This window comes from Felis catus, chromosome F1, assembly GCF_018350175.1.
Source record: "Felis catus isolate Fca126 chromosome F1, F.catus_Fca126_mat1.0, whole genome shotgun sequence".
NCBI lineage: Eukaryota > Metazoa > Chordata > Mammalia > Carnivora > Felidae > Felis > Felis catus.
In genome coordinates, this window is record NC_058384.1 from 40,241,748 (window position 1) to 40,255,026 (window position 13,279).

The following is a 13,279-nucleotide window of genomic DNA, read 5'->3' on the forward strand; positions in this document are numbered from 1 at the left end:
CTGTGCTCTCTGTTCCGCTCCACACATCTGATCCAGCTTTTGTACCCCAGACCAGCATTTCTGCCCCCACCTGGTGTGGCAGAACACGGATGCCCACAACTCCGTGCCTTCCCTGTGCAAGACGTCAGCCAGTCTCCCCGCAGGGGTGTGGGGCGGGCTCTGACTGAGCCATCACAGGGATAGAGGAGAAGCACGTTCTCTAGAAATTGGCTTTGCCAAACGTTTTTAAAGTAATACATAAGCCTGGTGGTTGTTTAGACTTTGATGAAAACAAAATAGCAAAAACAGTATGAAAAAGTGGTTGAACCAGAAGTGGATGTGAAGAAGGTAGTCAGAGGTTGTTCAAATTCATTACCCACCCCTAGTCCTTAACTCAAGACCTGGATCCTGTCTAGATCGGGGTGAAACTGGCCATGTCCTGACCTCTGTGTAGGGATGGGGACTCTGACCTGACCCATAGCTTTACCCGGGGCTTATCTGTCCCTTCTCCACCCCAGGTCCCCGGAAACAGTCATACCCTGTCCCCAGTCCCTGCGTTGACCCACAGCCCGCCTGGTGGTCCTTGAAAGGTCCTTCCAGGATTGAGGCATGAAATCCACCCCAGTGGCCTGTTAACACACAGCTGGAAGGACATCTGGGGAGAAATGAGGCCAAGACATCCTGGCTCCTTCCCTTATCTCAGGGGAGAACAGGTGGATGAGTTTGATGCTAACCCATTATTTCCACAAGCCTGAGGCTGAGGCCAGAGTGCTAGGGTGAGGGGAGGCTCCCCGGCTTTGCTTTAGGGGTGGGATGTCCAGTGGGGGATGGGAAGGAATTTGCCACAGAGGATCTAGCCCTGATTCTGAGCCAGAGGAACTCATGCTAGCCTAAGGCTGGGCAGGGGCTGGATTTCTGCCATTTTCTCACATGCTGCATAGAGATTGGGTTTCCTGCTGAAATTCTATCTCTGAATCACAATCATAAAGTCCCCAGCCTCTCAACTCAAGCTGTTTGCAGCAGCTCTGTATATCCTAAGCCATCACCCTTACCCGCCTGGGGTCCTGGGAGGAAGGACACAGAATCTAGTGGTCAAATGCACAGAGTATGGAGTCAGTCCTGAGTTCAGATCCTGCCTGTGTATTAACCAACTTAGAGACCCTGGGCCAGTTATGCTCTCTGAGCTGCATTTTCCTCCCCTGTTGAATATGCCAAATAATACTATCTCACAAGATTGCTACCAAGATTGAATGAGATAACGTCCATAATGCACTGAGCACAACGCCTGGCACCTGCAGACACCCAGTAAGTGAAGGCTTTGTAGTATTATTTCATTTGTGTGTGTCCACCCCCAGTGTATGAGGTTGTAGAGGAAGGAGACATGACCCCTGTCCTCTGGGAGCCCCTAGTCTGACAGGGAGACGTAGGCCTTGCCCTCAGGAGCGCCTGTTCTGCTGGGGGAGACTCAGCTCTATGCTTAAGGACCCACCAGTCAGGTGGGGAAACATGGGTATTGCCCTCAGGGAGCTCCCCTTCTGGTGGGGGGAGATTCAGCCCTTGTGCCTGGAGGCCCCAGACTGTTTGTCCTCGGATCCCTGTGTTCTGGGCCCTTCTTCCTGAGCCTTAGCATGCCCCCAACTGCCCCGTTTGCCACTAGCCTCCCACCAGCCCACCCACCTCCTCCCTTCCCCCTGTGGCCAGGCCCATCATCTCCAGGATGCCCCTTTCTCTCCTTTTGGTGTTCTTGGGGCCTGCGTCTGTCGTGCTGCCTCATCACTGCTGAGTTAGTTCACCAGATGACTCGTTTGTAGGTCTTTTCTGTGTGTGCTGAGCAAGTTCTCAGGAAGCATCTCCCCCAGGATGCTCGTTTCTTTCCAAACACCGCCCAAACTGCAGACACAAAAATTAGACATGTCAGTTTGCATGCCGTCTGCCTTAAATTTGCATTTGATTAAAAGACGCCAGCATCCTCCCACCCACATTTCTTCCTTCCCCACCTTCCCCTCTCCAAAGCGCACCCTGCATTCTCCCAACCCTCTGGCTTGGCTGTGCTCAGGGCATCCTCCAGCCAGGCCCCTCTGCACTGCCTCAGCCACTGCCACAGATCTGTGTGAGGGTAAGAGCCATAGGTGGGCAGATAGAGGGAGGGCCTTCCCTCCTGAGGACAGCTGGGTCATCATCCCTCCTTCCTTGGCTGATAGACCAGCGTGAAACCAGGCTGTGTGCTCAGAACTCCCAGCTTCTTTTCTGCAGTCACACTGTGTGAGACTCTTCATTAAAGGGCAGAATTGCCCGTGCCTCCTGCCCACTCCCAGCCTGACAGCAAACCTGCTGAGGTTTGGAGTTTCTACCGCCCGCACTGCAAACACGCTCATCTCTCTATTATCTGTGCCAATGTTAGAGGTAAAAAAAAAAAAAAAAAAAAAAAAACCATCTGTCTTGAACTACACTCCTTGAGATTTCGGGGATAACAGTTTTACTTTTCTGGTTTCTTTTGGTCTCTTTTGACTATCACTGGTATCGGTTTCCATTCCTCAAACTCACGTGTAAAAAGCGAAGGAGCGGGGAGCTCTGAGTGGGCAGGTGAAGGCCGCGCATCAAAGGTAAGGCCCGCTTGGATGGGGATCCGGGGCCCGAGGGAACAGGTTGCAGAACTGAGAGAATGGGGCTCCAGATCCCCACACAGGCCACCTTCCCGACCCCTCCGTGCCCAGCCACCCAGGCTCCTTGGGTCCGCCCGTGGCAGAGGCTGGGGTGGCCGGCACCTCTTTATCTCTTGCCTCCTTGCTTCTCAGCTCCTACGTGTTCAGGGAATGCAGACTGACACTCGCATCAGCCTGAGCCAGACATAATTGGAAGGGAATCTGTCCCCACACCCACTCTTGTCTTGCTTCCCTCCTTACAAAAAAAAAAAAATTATATATTATCTCAAGCCGCTCTGAGTGTAGGAAACATAAGTCTGGGAGGAAAGACAGATGGGGTGGGGGATGGTGTGTGAGGGCGGCAAAGCAACTGTCCTTTATATCCACGGAGGAGAGATCAAAAGAAAAATGATAGTAGCAAGAAGGACTGAGGTTAGACTCTAAGAGCTTGCTTTTAGGATAGAGACCCAGGAATGACGCATGAAGGAAGCCAGTGACATCTCTGTCCACGCCCGTCCCTGGGGCCCTGGAAATGCTCGGCTTGTGGCTTGCTGGGAGGATATCGCCCCCCTTGTAACCTGGAGAAGGAGGCAGAAGCAGAGCAGGGGTCCTGGACGTTCTGCGTTTCTCCTGGTCAGGCCGGCGGGGGCTCCCTCTCACTCTCAGCTTCCTCCTGGCCAGAGATGTTGAGGGCCTTCAGATTTGAGGATTGCGGGTCTTCTGACTCCTGGCCTAGCACTTTCCCGCACTGAAGTTTAGTCATGCCGTCCGTTCCTCAGGCTTTAAAGTTAGGACATCCCGGCGTGGCACTCCCAGCAGATCCTTGAAGTGGAGGAGTGGGACGAGATGTCTCTGCCGGTAGGTACTCTTCACAGAGAGGAGGGGGTGGAGACCCAGGCGGTTCTTAGAGTGTCAGAACCTGGAGGGACCCCAGGGACCAGTCCTCATCACCCAGTCCCATTTAAAAGTTGAGGGCACTGAGGTACCGAAAGGCAAAATTCGCCTAAGGTCACCCAACCAATGAGTGGCAGATCCAGGACCCAAATCCAGGTCTCCCAACTTGTATTCCTGTCCCGCGATGCTTCTTATTTTGGGAGGTCAACCCAGGAAGGGAGGAGGAGGAGGACGTTGCCTGTCACAGCGACACTTTAGCCAGTGGCTGCTGCTGGCTGACCCATCAGTTTTTTTAAACTGTGTCTGCTGAGGTTTTAGGGTCAAGTAACAAACGCACCTCTCTCTCCCTGTGGCTTTGAAACCTCATAAATATGCTTTTAAAAGTCACTCCACAGTTCTTCCCACCCACGGAGACTCATATAATCTCTCCGTGAAACCTGAGGGGCCGTCAGAGCTGGCTCTCCCTGGTTGTGGGGCTGGTTGAGGGAACCTCTTCTGGCAAATGTCCCACATGTGAGGAAATGCCATTCCCTTGAGGAGGGAGGACGGAGGCCCCAGCCAGGCATGTGAAGGGCCAGTCTGACTGACCAGAGGACCCTCACAGGCCAGGAAATTCTGGGCCCGATGGGCTCAGCGTGAGGCATTGAAACCATGGAGCCTATGTCTTCTTCTGGCTGAGTGTTCCTGGGGTCTGGAAGGCCGCCTCAGTTTCCCTCCTCAGAAAAATGAGGCTGGTAACAGCAGGAGGCAGGAGAATGAGGTCATGTCTGCAGAAGTCCAAGCCACACGCTCAAACAGCAGGCCGACCAGGGTTTGGTATTTCAGCCCCAGAGCCGGGAGGCTCGCATTCCCCCAGCCTCACCGCCCCCCCAAGTCCCCCAACACCCCTACTCTGATGGCTTTAGCAGGCTTCGTGCTCAGATAGAAATGAGCTGTGCTTCTGCTGCCTCTTCATGGGGTGATTTTTTTTTAGGATGAAACGTGATGTTTGCTCGTGGGCACTTTAAAAACCTTGGCACGTAGCACGGCTTGCCGTGGGCAGGGGCCGCTCAGCTCCCCCTGTCCATCCCTCTTCACACACTGCCCAGGCCCGGCTTTCCTCCTGGGGTCTCTCTGCCTGCACCCGAGCCCCTCCCCGCTCCCCCGTGTGGGTGCTGTCATGAAAGTCACCCAGGAACTGAGACTCCATGGGGAGGTGAAGTGGGGCTGGGATGTCCCAGGGGTCATCATGACCCCAAACCCAGCTGCTCGGAAGGCTGGTGAGAGGAGGGGTGACTGTGGCTTTGGAGCCACCCCTGTGGTGGGGGATCCCGGTCCCCTTGCCTAGCCGGCCCTGCCAGCCCTTCCAGACTCCTGTCCCTACACCTTCTTGCCTCACCTGCGTCCCTCGCAGCCCCATCTTCATCATCGTGCTCTCCCTCGACTGCTGGAGTCTGTTTTCATCGCGTCTGCTTCCTGACTCCGCTGAGCAGAGCCACAGGCAAAGCGATATCAGAATCAGGTCCTTGGTTGTGGTTTTCTAGAGAATACACAAGACCGGTGCCTAAGTGTGGCTGGCCCTAGAGGTGTCCCGGGCCGGGGCTGAGGGAGCCCACGCAGTATCATGGTTAAGAGTCCAGGCATGGCTACCATCAGGCCAGTGCCCTCAACATACGGAGACCCCCTCCTCCCACCAAATGTGTTGGTCATCTACTGTATACTAGGCAGTGTTTTAAACGAATTTTGTCCTTACGTCCAATGGAAAGACGGGAAAGGTTTTAAGTGGGAGGAGTGACATCAGGTTTGTGGTTTTCAAAAGCGACTCAGGTTGCTGTGGGAGAATATAGGAGGCAAGAGCAACAGGGCCCCAGTTGGAGACATCCAGGAGACGCAGAAGTGGCCTGAGGTAGGGAGCAGGCAGTGCAGATAGTGGGCACTGGAGGGCAGTGAATGGGTCTCCTGCAGGCTCCAGAGAGGGAGCTGAAGAGGAGAGGCTGAATAAGTGACCAGAGACATTCTGGGGAAAGGGACAGGAGTGCCTCATTTTGCCTAAATACAAAAGTTTCTTATGGGCAAAGCACAGAAATTTAACAACAAAATCCTCCAGTTACCTTACAAAAGGTAAGTTCATCGGGGCACTTGGGTGGCTCATCGGTTAAGCGACTTCGGCTCAGGTCATGATCTCACAGTTCATGAGTTCAATCCCCGCATCGGGCTCTCTGCTGTCAGCACACAGCCTGCTGCAGATCCTCACCCCCCCCCCCCCCCCGCCGCCTGTCTCTCTCTCTCTCTCTCTCTCTCTCTCTCTGTCTCTCGCACGCGTGCGCGCATGCTCACTCTCTCTCTCAAATAAACATTAAAAAAATGTAGAAAAGGAAAGCTCAGCTGAACGTAGGACCTGTGAGATTAACACAGGCTGAACTCAAGGAAGGGGGAGGGACAGTCAGTGCCCTGAGAAGGCAGATGTGGTCGTGACCGTGATGGTAGCAGTGGTAGCAGCGACGTGGTGGGAATGGTGATGGTTGTGGTGGTGGCAGCAGCAATGATGGTGATGGTTTTGGTGACGCTTTGGTGGCAGCAGTGGAGGTGATCGTGGTGATGCTGTTGGTGATGGCGGCACCAGTGGTGTGGCCGGAACACCCATCCCGCCTACGGCCTCAGAGGCAAGGTTAGCAAACCGGGGCGCTGTTAGGGCAGCTGTGATGCTGTTTCCGTCCCAGTGTGCCCAGTTATAAGAGCTGCAGGTGACCTCCAAAGGGCCTGCTTTCTTCACCGCAGTGGGCAACACGTACCCCTGAGCCCAGGACCGCGCTGGATGCTGTGGGATGACAGCAGAAGTGTAGAAAGGCCCCTGCCCTTAGGGATTTTGTCATCTTCCCGGGATATAACCAAGTGCTAAAGGTCAGCATTCCGCCTCGCTGGGCTGGTATTTCCCCTCTCCATACCTTCCTTTTATGGACTGAACTGAGGAGCTCCAGATATGCTGGGAAAGCTGACACCTTCCCCCTTTCCTGCCTCCTACCCCATCCCATCTACATACACCTCTGTGCACGGTGGGCAAAGGGAACTCTGCTGGACTAACGGGGAGGCCGTACTGTTATTATATGAGACCAACCGTTATTGTATGACCTTGAGCAAATCTTTTGGCCCCCGGGGGCCTCAGGTTTTCTTGTCTCTTCTAAATAGGGGTTCATATTTTCCCCACCCTTTCTGGCCGTTGGAGGGACCAGATGAGGTCATGGGTGTGCAAATTCCTTGTAACGCACGGCGTCCCTGGGAGACACAACACAGAGCCGGGGGCATGCAGGGGTGGGATGGGAGGATGAGCCGAGGCCTCTGCAGGCAGTGCATGTTTCTCTCCGAGTTTCCCTGCAGTCCAGTCAGCAGACCTGGCCCACAAAGGGGCTCTTGTCTGCTAGTTCCCATGGGGAACCAGGCCACTGGTCATATCGTGGATGCCCGCCTTTATCTCTGGCAAGTAACATAGAGCTGTCTTGGGGTAAAACTCGTTCAAAGGAGGCTTTTCCAGTCCTCCATGGGGAACAGGCTCAGCTTCGGTCAAATGACAAGACCCTCGCTGCCATCCTGAAGCTTCCACGTCCTCTTTCCCACCCTCACCCTATGAGTGGTATCCTGTAGTCTGTCAGAGTGTTCCTAGCTCTTCCTTCCCCACTTTCTCTCAGCATCGAACCCTGAGCTCACTCACACTGAGGTGGTCATTAACTGGCAACACCCTAAAGCCATGCATTTTAACCTCTTATCTCAACCCCCAATAAGAAATACATTTTCGAGCAAATCCAGTGTGTACGTATTGTGTCGAAAGTTCTGTGAAACAATACTGACTATGCCCAACGTACTTGGTGTTGTTCTATCGTAGATGGTCTTCGCTTTTTCGTTGTTGGTTGCAGTCCACTGAACTGATTTCATGATCCACAAAACAATTAAAGTCTGTGATTTGAAAAGCCTTGGCCTAAAAGGACCTTCTTTCCCAGCACAGAAGGTCCCTGGGAACTAGGTGTCAGGATGCTTTACTGTAACTTGGGGTAATAGAGCATTTTCTTTGTGCCAGGCACTGTTCTAGGGGCTTTATGTATAATAGTTCAGCTAATCTTTACAAGCACGCTTTGAGATAGATATTATTGTCCTCATAATTCGCGTTTTATGGGCTAGGAAACTGAGGCACGGAGAGGTTAAGTGACAGGACCCCAGACACTACATGCCCAACCACTGAGCTATGCTGACTGCCAAGATGCCACAGAAGCTAGGTGGTCTCTCAGGAGATAGTCATGATGCTTTAAGAAAGCCAGCAGCCCCGGGTGCCTGGGTGGCTCAGTTAAGCATCTGACTTTGGCTCGGGTCGTGATCTCACAGTTCGTGGGTTCGAGTCCCGTCTGTGCTGGTAGCTCAGAGCCTGGAGTCTGCCTCAAATTCTGTGTCTCCCTCTCTCTCTGCCCCTCCCCTGCTTGTGCTTTTTTTCTTTCTGAAAAATAAATAAACATTTTCTAAAGATGTGTAAAAAATAAAAAAGAAGGCCAGCAGCCCGTATCCCTACAGCTGGAGACTGACTTCAGGTACTTCTAGAAGGCAGGCCTGATGAATCTATAACACAGACTGGGCCCTGGGAATCCACAGCCTGGCAGACGGACAAGTTTGGCTGCCCTGTGGACACACACAGACCAGTGCAGATCAGAGACAAAAGAAAGCCCTTCAGGGGTGCCTGTTAGACCCAGATGCAGAACTCTGCCCACTGGTCACTCAGCAAGTAAGACTTCTCTGAGTGGAAAGAAAAGACTTGACTTTAGTCTCTTACACACACACACACACACACACACACACACACAACCTGCTATTAATTTTAAACATAACACTTTTTGCAGGCTAAAAAAAAAAAAAGAAAAGAGCGAGCTTAACCACTTTCACTGTGTTTTAGCAAATTTATTGTTTTAGGCTCCGTGAGAATGCAACAAAAGTCTTAACAGTTTATTTCAAGGCACCATAAGAACGTGTCCCCGCATCTGATGGATTGCTTCTAGGATTTGAGCCCACCGCTTCCGGCACGTGGGCAGGCAGGGCCCCACAAACGGGCCGTGGCATATAGGATCGAAGCGAGAGTTGGTTTGTAAGAGATGGTCGTGGGAGGCACACACTTATCAGATTTCGTTTCTGCTCTCTTCCCTTGGCATAGTAGCTGGTGAGCGGTGAAATGGGAGGCAGGGAGCAAGGGAGACTGAGAAACAGCGAAGCAGCTGTTCGTTATCCGTAGACTGGATTGTCGGCCCCCCCAAAAGTGTGAACTGACCTCACGTCCCCCCTCCTTTTTACAACCAGGCGTGTCAAGCCCATCGTCACCGGCCACTCCCAGCCCTCTGCTTCCTCACCTAAGCCCAAGGCAGAAATCCAAAGCAAAGAAAAAGGCCCTGCATCAGAGAGCCACCAGTCTGATGGGAAGGCAAGGCCCGCCAACCAGGGCAGGTGTGGGCATCAGGCAGCTAGAATGGATGCGGCCACAGTGGGCACACGCGAGGCACACAGCAGGTGAATACCAGTCCTCCCAGAGCCTCGATGTGGGACTGTTGATCATAAGTTCTGTGAACACTGTGTCAGCTGAGTCTATAAATACTGAGAGAATGTGGAGGAGTCGAGCTAAGTGGAGAAGAATTCTTCGAAGGAGGAAGAGCAGGCCTTGGACAAAATGGCTATGGAGAAGGTGCGCCTCATCTGAAAACCCAGGTCAGGCAGTACCTTGGAGGGAAAACCAGGGGAGAAAGGACCAGAGCCAACATTTCTGGGTCCTGTGGGGGACACGGCTCAGCACTGCTCCAAGGCCTCCCTGCCTGGCCTGGCAGACACGGTCGGTCCAGGCCGCTGGGGCCCGAGGCAAGCTCAGGCCTCGGTCCTCCCTTCCCTTGGTTTTCCGGAGCCTTGCTTGACAGATAAGGTGTAAGGGCCCTCCTTAGCTGTGGACCCGCAGCCAAGTTAAGTCTCCATGGTAACCCTCTGGCTGATAGGGACTTGGGTTGCTATGGAAACTTGCCTAAAACCAAAAAGTATTTGGGGGGAGGGGTTTCAGCAGAGGGGCAGAGTGGCGGGGGACCATCTGTGGCAGTGCCACGCTGCCCGTGACTCTGCTCTGTTTCCTTCTCAGGGTCCTCTTTGGGATGGTGGGGGGCTTCTCCAGGACCCGGGTCGGGGCTGGTATCGAGCATGCCCACAGAGGAGCCTCCACAGCAAAACATTTCTTCCATTTCTCTGGTGAATGTCTAACGGTATCTTTCTGGGCCAAATCTGCTTCTTGACAACGCTACGACAGCAGCAAAGTTGATGTCCTTCTGCTGCCTGTCCCCTCTCCCTGAATCCCCTGCCCCGGCCCCCTCCTACACTTGCTGTCTCCTTTCTGACAGGGCCCTTCCTGTCACAAGGCTGGGACCAGCCAGCCTCAGCGTCCTCAGCACCACAGTGGGGAGATAAAAGTCCTCACTCTGTGGACTGGCTGGAGAAATACATGATGCACTTGAACCCGGGCCCCCCCCTCAAGGGAGCTGCTCTGTAAACACTGCTGTCATTTAGCCTTAATTTATAATAAAGCATAAGCGAGGCGGTTGGCCAGGTATTTATTTCTGTTTTATCCATACCAGGGGAATTTGCCTGTTTAAATATCATCATCCCTTTCCCTCCGTCTCCTTCCCCCAGTTCCCTTTTCTCAAGGTGGGCCAGTGTTTAAAAAAATTTTTTTTAATGTGTATTTATGTTTGAGGAAGAGAGACAGAGCACGAGCAGGGGAGGGGCAGAGAGAGAGAGAGAGAGAGGGAGACACAGAATCTGAAGCAGGCTCCAGGCTCCGAGCTGTCAGCACAGAGCCCGATGCGGCCCTTGAGCCCACGAACCGTGAGATCGTGACCTGAGGGGAAGTCAGATGCTTAACTGACCGAACCACCCAGGTGCCCCTCAGCCCCTCTTTCTGAGATAGGGCTGCTGAGAGACCTCGCTGGTACCCTGGGTGTCTCGAAGACCCCAGCGGCCTCTGGGCCAGAGCAGGCACATGAGGAGAAAGGAGATGCAGGGCGGTTCCCAGAGAGGTCCCCTGGGGAAGTTGGAAGGGCCACAGTGTGGAGACCTTGGTGTCCTCGTGGCTGTCCCCCTCCCTGTGCCACTTAAGAGGAAACGTTACTCTGAGAGAGTCTGACTCCCTCCTGAGAATCCCACTTACTTCAGCCAGGCTGAGCTTGTTTTCTGGGCTCAGGGACTCTTGTCTCTTTCTCTCCCCTGTCTCCTTCACCAGACTTCAGTGCAGCTGCCCGGGGCTGCCGAGGAGACTTCCAGGCACAGGCACAGTGCTCCCGCTGGCGGGGAGGGAGGAATCAGGGAGCCCCAGGAAGGTCAAGCAGGCCACACATTGCGGAAAGTGGCTGGAGGAAGCTGAATTGCGAGGAATAATTTCACCTGAGTGGGCAAGGCCAGGGTCCCTAGTGGGTCTTCCGCTGTTCCGTCCACCACGTCTAGTCAGCCCTGCTGAAAGGTAAGCATGGTCTCTCAGGGGCTCCAGCCCACACCCCTGCTGGCCTTGATGAACCTTTCCTATTCTCCTCCTGCCAAGCATTTTTATACCAAAATAATTAGGTAATTAATAATCATGTCATGTACTGTGTTTCTGGCACTCCACACTTTTTAAACTTTGGAACCTGTGTGTGATAGATATGAATGTCAGTCCACAAACTCAGGCATTCAGGAAACATCCCATTCTTGCTTGTCTTTAAATCAACTTAATTATGATTCTGAGCCCCCCACCCCCGCCCCCGCCACTGGAGCGGCGGGACCTCTTCCCCCAGCCCCCAGGCTTGCACCAGGGTCAGGAAGGCTTCGGTGGGGCTTGGAAAATAGGCTAGGACTGCTCTGATGTGGTCCCTGCAGATGTCCTTGGCACCCAGACCCACCGTGGCCTTCAGAGGCCAGTGGCTCTCCAGTGCTACCATAGTGGGACAGGACCTCTTTGCCAAGGCTGGCGGGGGGGGGGGGAGGGGTGGTGTGGAGCACGTGCCCCCCTTCCTCTCTCCTTCCCCAGCACATGGGAGGGCATCTGACTGCCTGCTCCTGGGCCTCACTGGCCTCTTTGAGGTATACTTCTGGAGAGTTCTGCCCCCTTTCTGCTTCTCAAGTGGTCCGTTCCTTTCCTCTAAGATCCCCTCCTTCACAGCCTGGTAATTCTACCACGTCCTCTGGCTGGTTCAGCTCCTACCCTAACCCGTCCATGTTCTTGAGTTAGGAGTTTTGTCACCTGTGGGCCTTGCTGGGGAGCGGAGTAGAGAGTATCTCAGAAACGTATCCTGCCACATGGCCTCATTATTCTCACACCACCCTTATCAAGCAGGAGGGACAAGTGTTAGTACCCCATTAGACAGACGGGGGAGCTGCGTTATGAACTGAGGTGGTGACAGTCTGTGGCAACGTGGGGAGAGGAAGCCAGGCCTCTTGCCTCACAGCGTAGGCTGCTGCTGTTGAAGCAGGCCTTCCTGAACTCTCCGTGGAGGCCTCTGACTAAAGTTGGCAACAGCCAGTGTGTTCGAGGGCTTGCAGTGTTCAGCGCCTCACATATCGTAATTTGCTCAGTCTTCTCTACACCTCTTGCCCCCATTTTACAGATGAGGAAGGCGAGGCACAGAAAAGGTGAGCACTCTACTGGAGGTGACAGAGTTGGTAACCAGTGCAGCCAGAGTTTGAACCCTGAACTCTTAACTCTTCTCCTATAATGGGTCTCTTAGTGACTTCAGCCCCCTTTAAGGAGGAGGAAACCCAGTGAAAAAGAATAACTTTATCGGCAATATTTTTTTCTGCTGTCTGACTTCATCCAGCCTCCAACAAAAGAGGCTGCTTTCCAAAGTCCCAGGCTCCATTCATCCCTGTTAATTCATTGCTTCTTACCACCCACTCACCACCACTAGCTCAGACTCAAGGACACACCTCCTTCTCCCTCTGTCCTCCCCTCCCAGCCCAGACTCAAGAGCATCAGTGCCGACAAAAAAGCTTGGAGGAAGAAGGACCCTGCCAGAGCGCCTTTGAGAGATCCCTTGGGCAGAGGGAGAGGTCTGGCAGCCCCTCCTCTCCATCTGCTTCCTGCTGAGGCACCGGATGCTGGGGAGGGGGAGGCCCTCGTGGAGACAAAGGTCCAGGGGACCCAGAAGGGAGGAGGTGGTCAGGTTGCTGGGGGGGGGTCTTGGGGCGCCCCCCTCATCTGTAGCCGGGAGCCAACCTCCAGAGCCTGAGGGCAGAAAGCGGCCAATTGAGGCAGAGGGAGACCAGCTGGCCCTCTCCGGCACCTTCCTGCTCACAAAGCCCGGCTGTGGTTTCATTCACAACTCATCCCCCTGAGGGCCCGGAGGTGTTAGGACAGTAAGGAACCCTAGTCCTCTAATTACCGGTGTGCATCTGGGGAAGTGAGGTAGCCGGATGCAAATGAGCGGCTTCTACCCCATAAAGAGAAAGGAAACCCTTGTCCTGATTTCTCTGCCTCAGACTCTGAACCCCAGCCCTGAGCACCTCCACTACTGAGAGCAGTTTGTGATTAACCCCCTCCAGGGGGCCATAGGCTCCTTTCTTCCTTGCAAAGCCCACGTCCTGACCCCCCTCCCCCCTCCAAGTCAGGATAGTTACTGATACTTACTGTATACTATACTTACCAGATACTATTCTAAGCACTTTACATGTGTCAATTCCTCATAATGAGCCTACAAAACGGCAATTATTATTGCCCTGCTTCTGCAGATGAGGAAGCTGAGGCCGAGAGGTCGGGC

General features: G+C 53.7%; 1 protein-coding gene across 11 annotated transcripts in view; it reads left to right on the plus strand.

Moving 5' to 3' along the window:
* Positions 1-13,279, plus strand: part of NAV1 (neuron navigator 1) — a 246,071-nt gene that overhangs the window by 108,591 nt on the left and 124,201 nt on the right. The gene's annotated exons all lie outside the window — the stretch shown is intronic.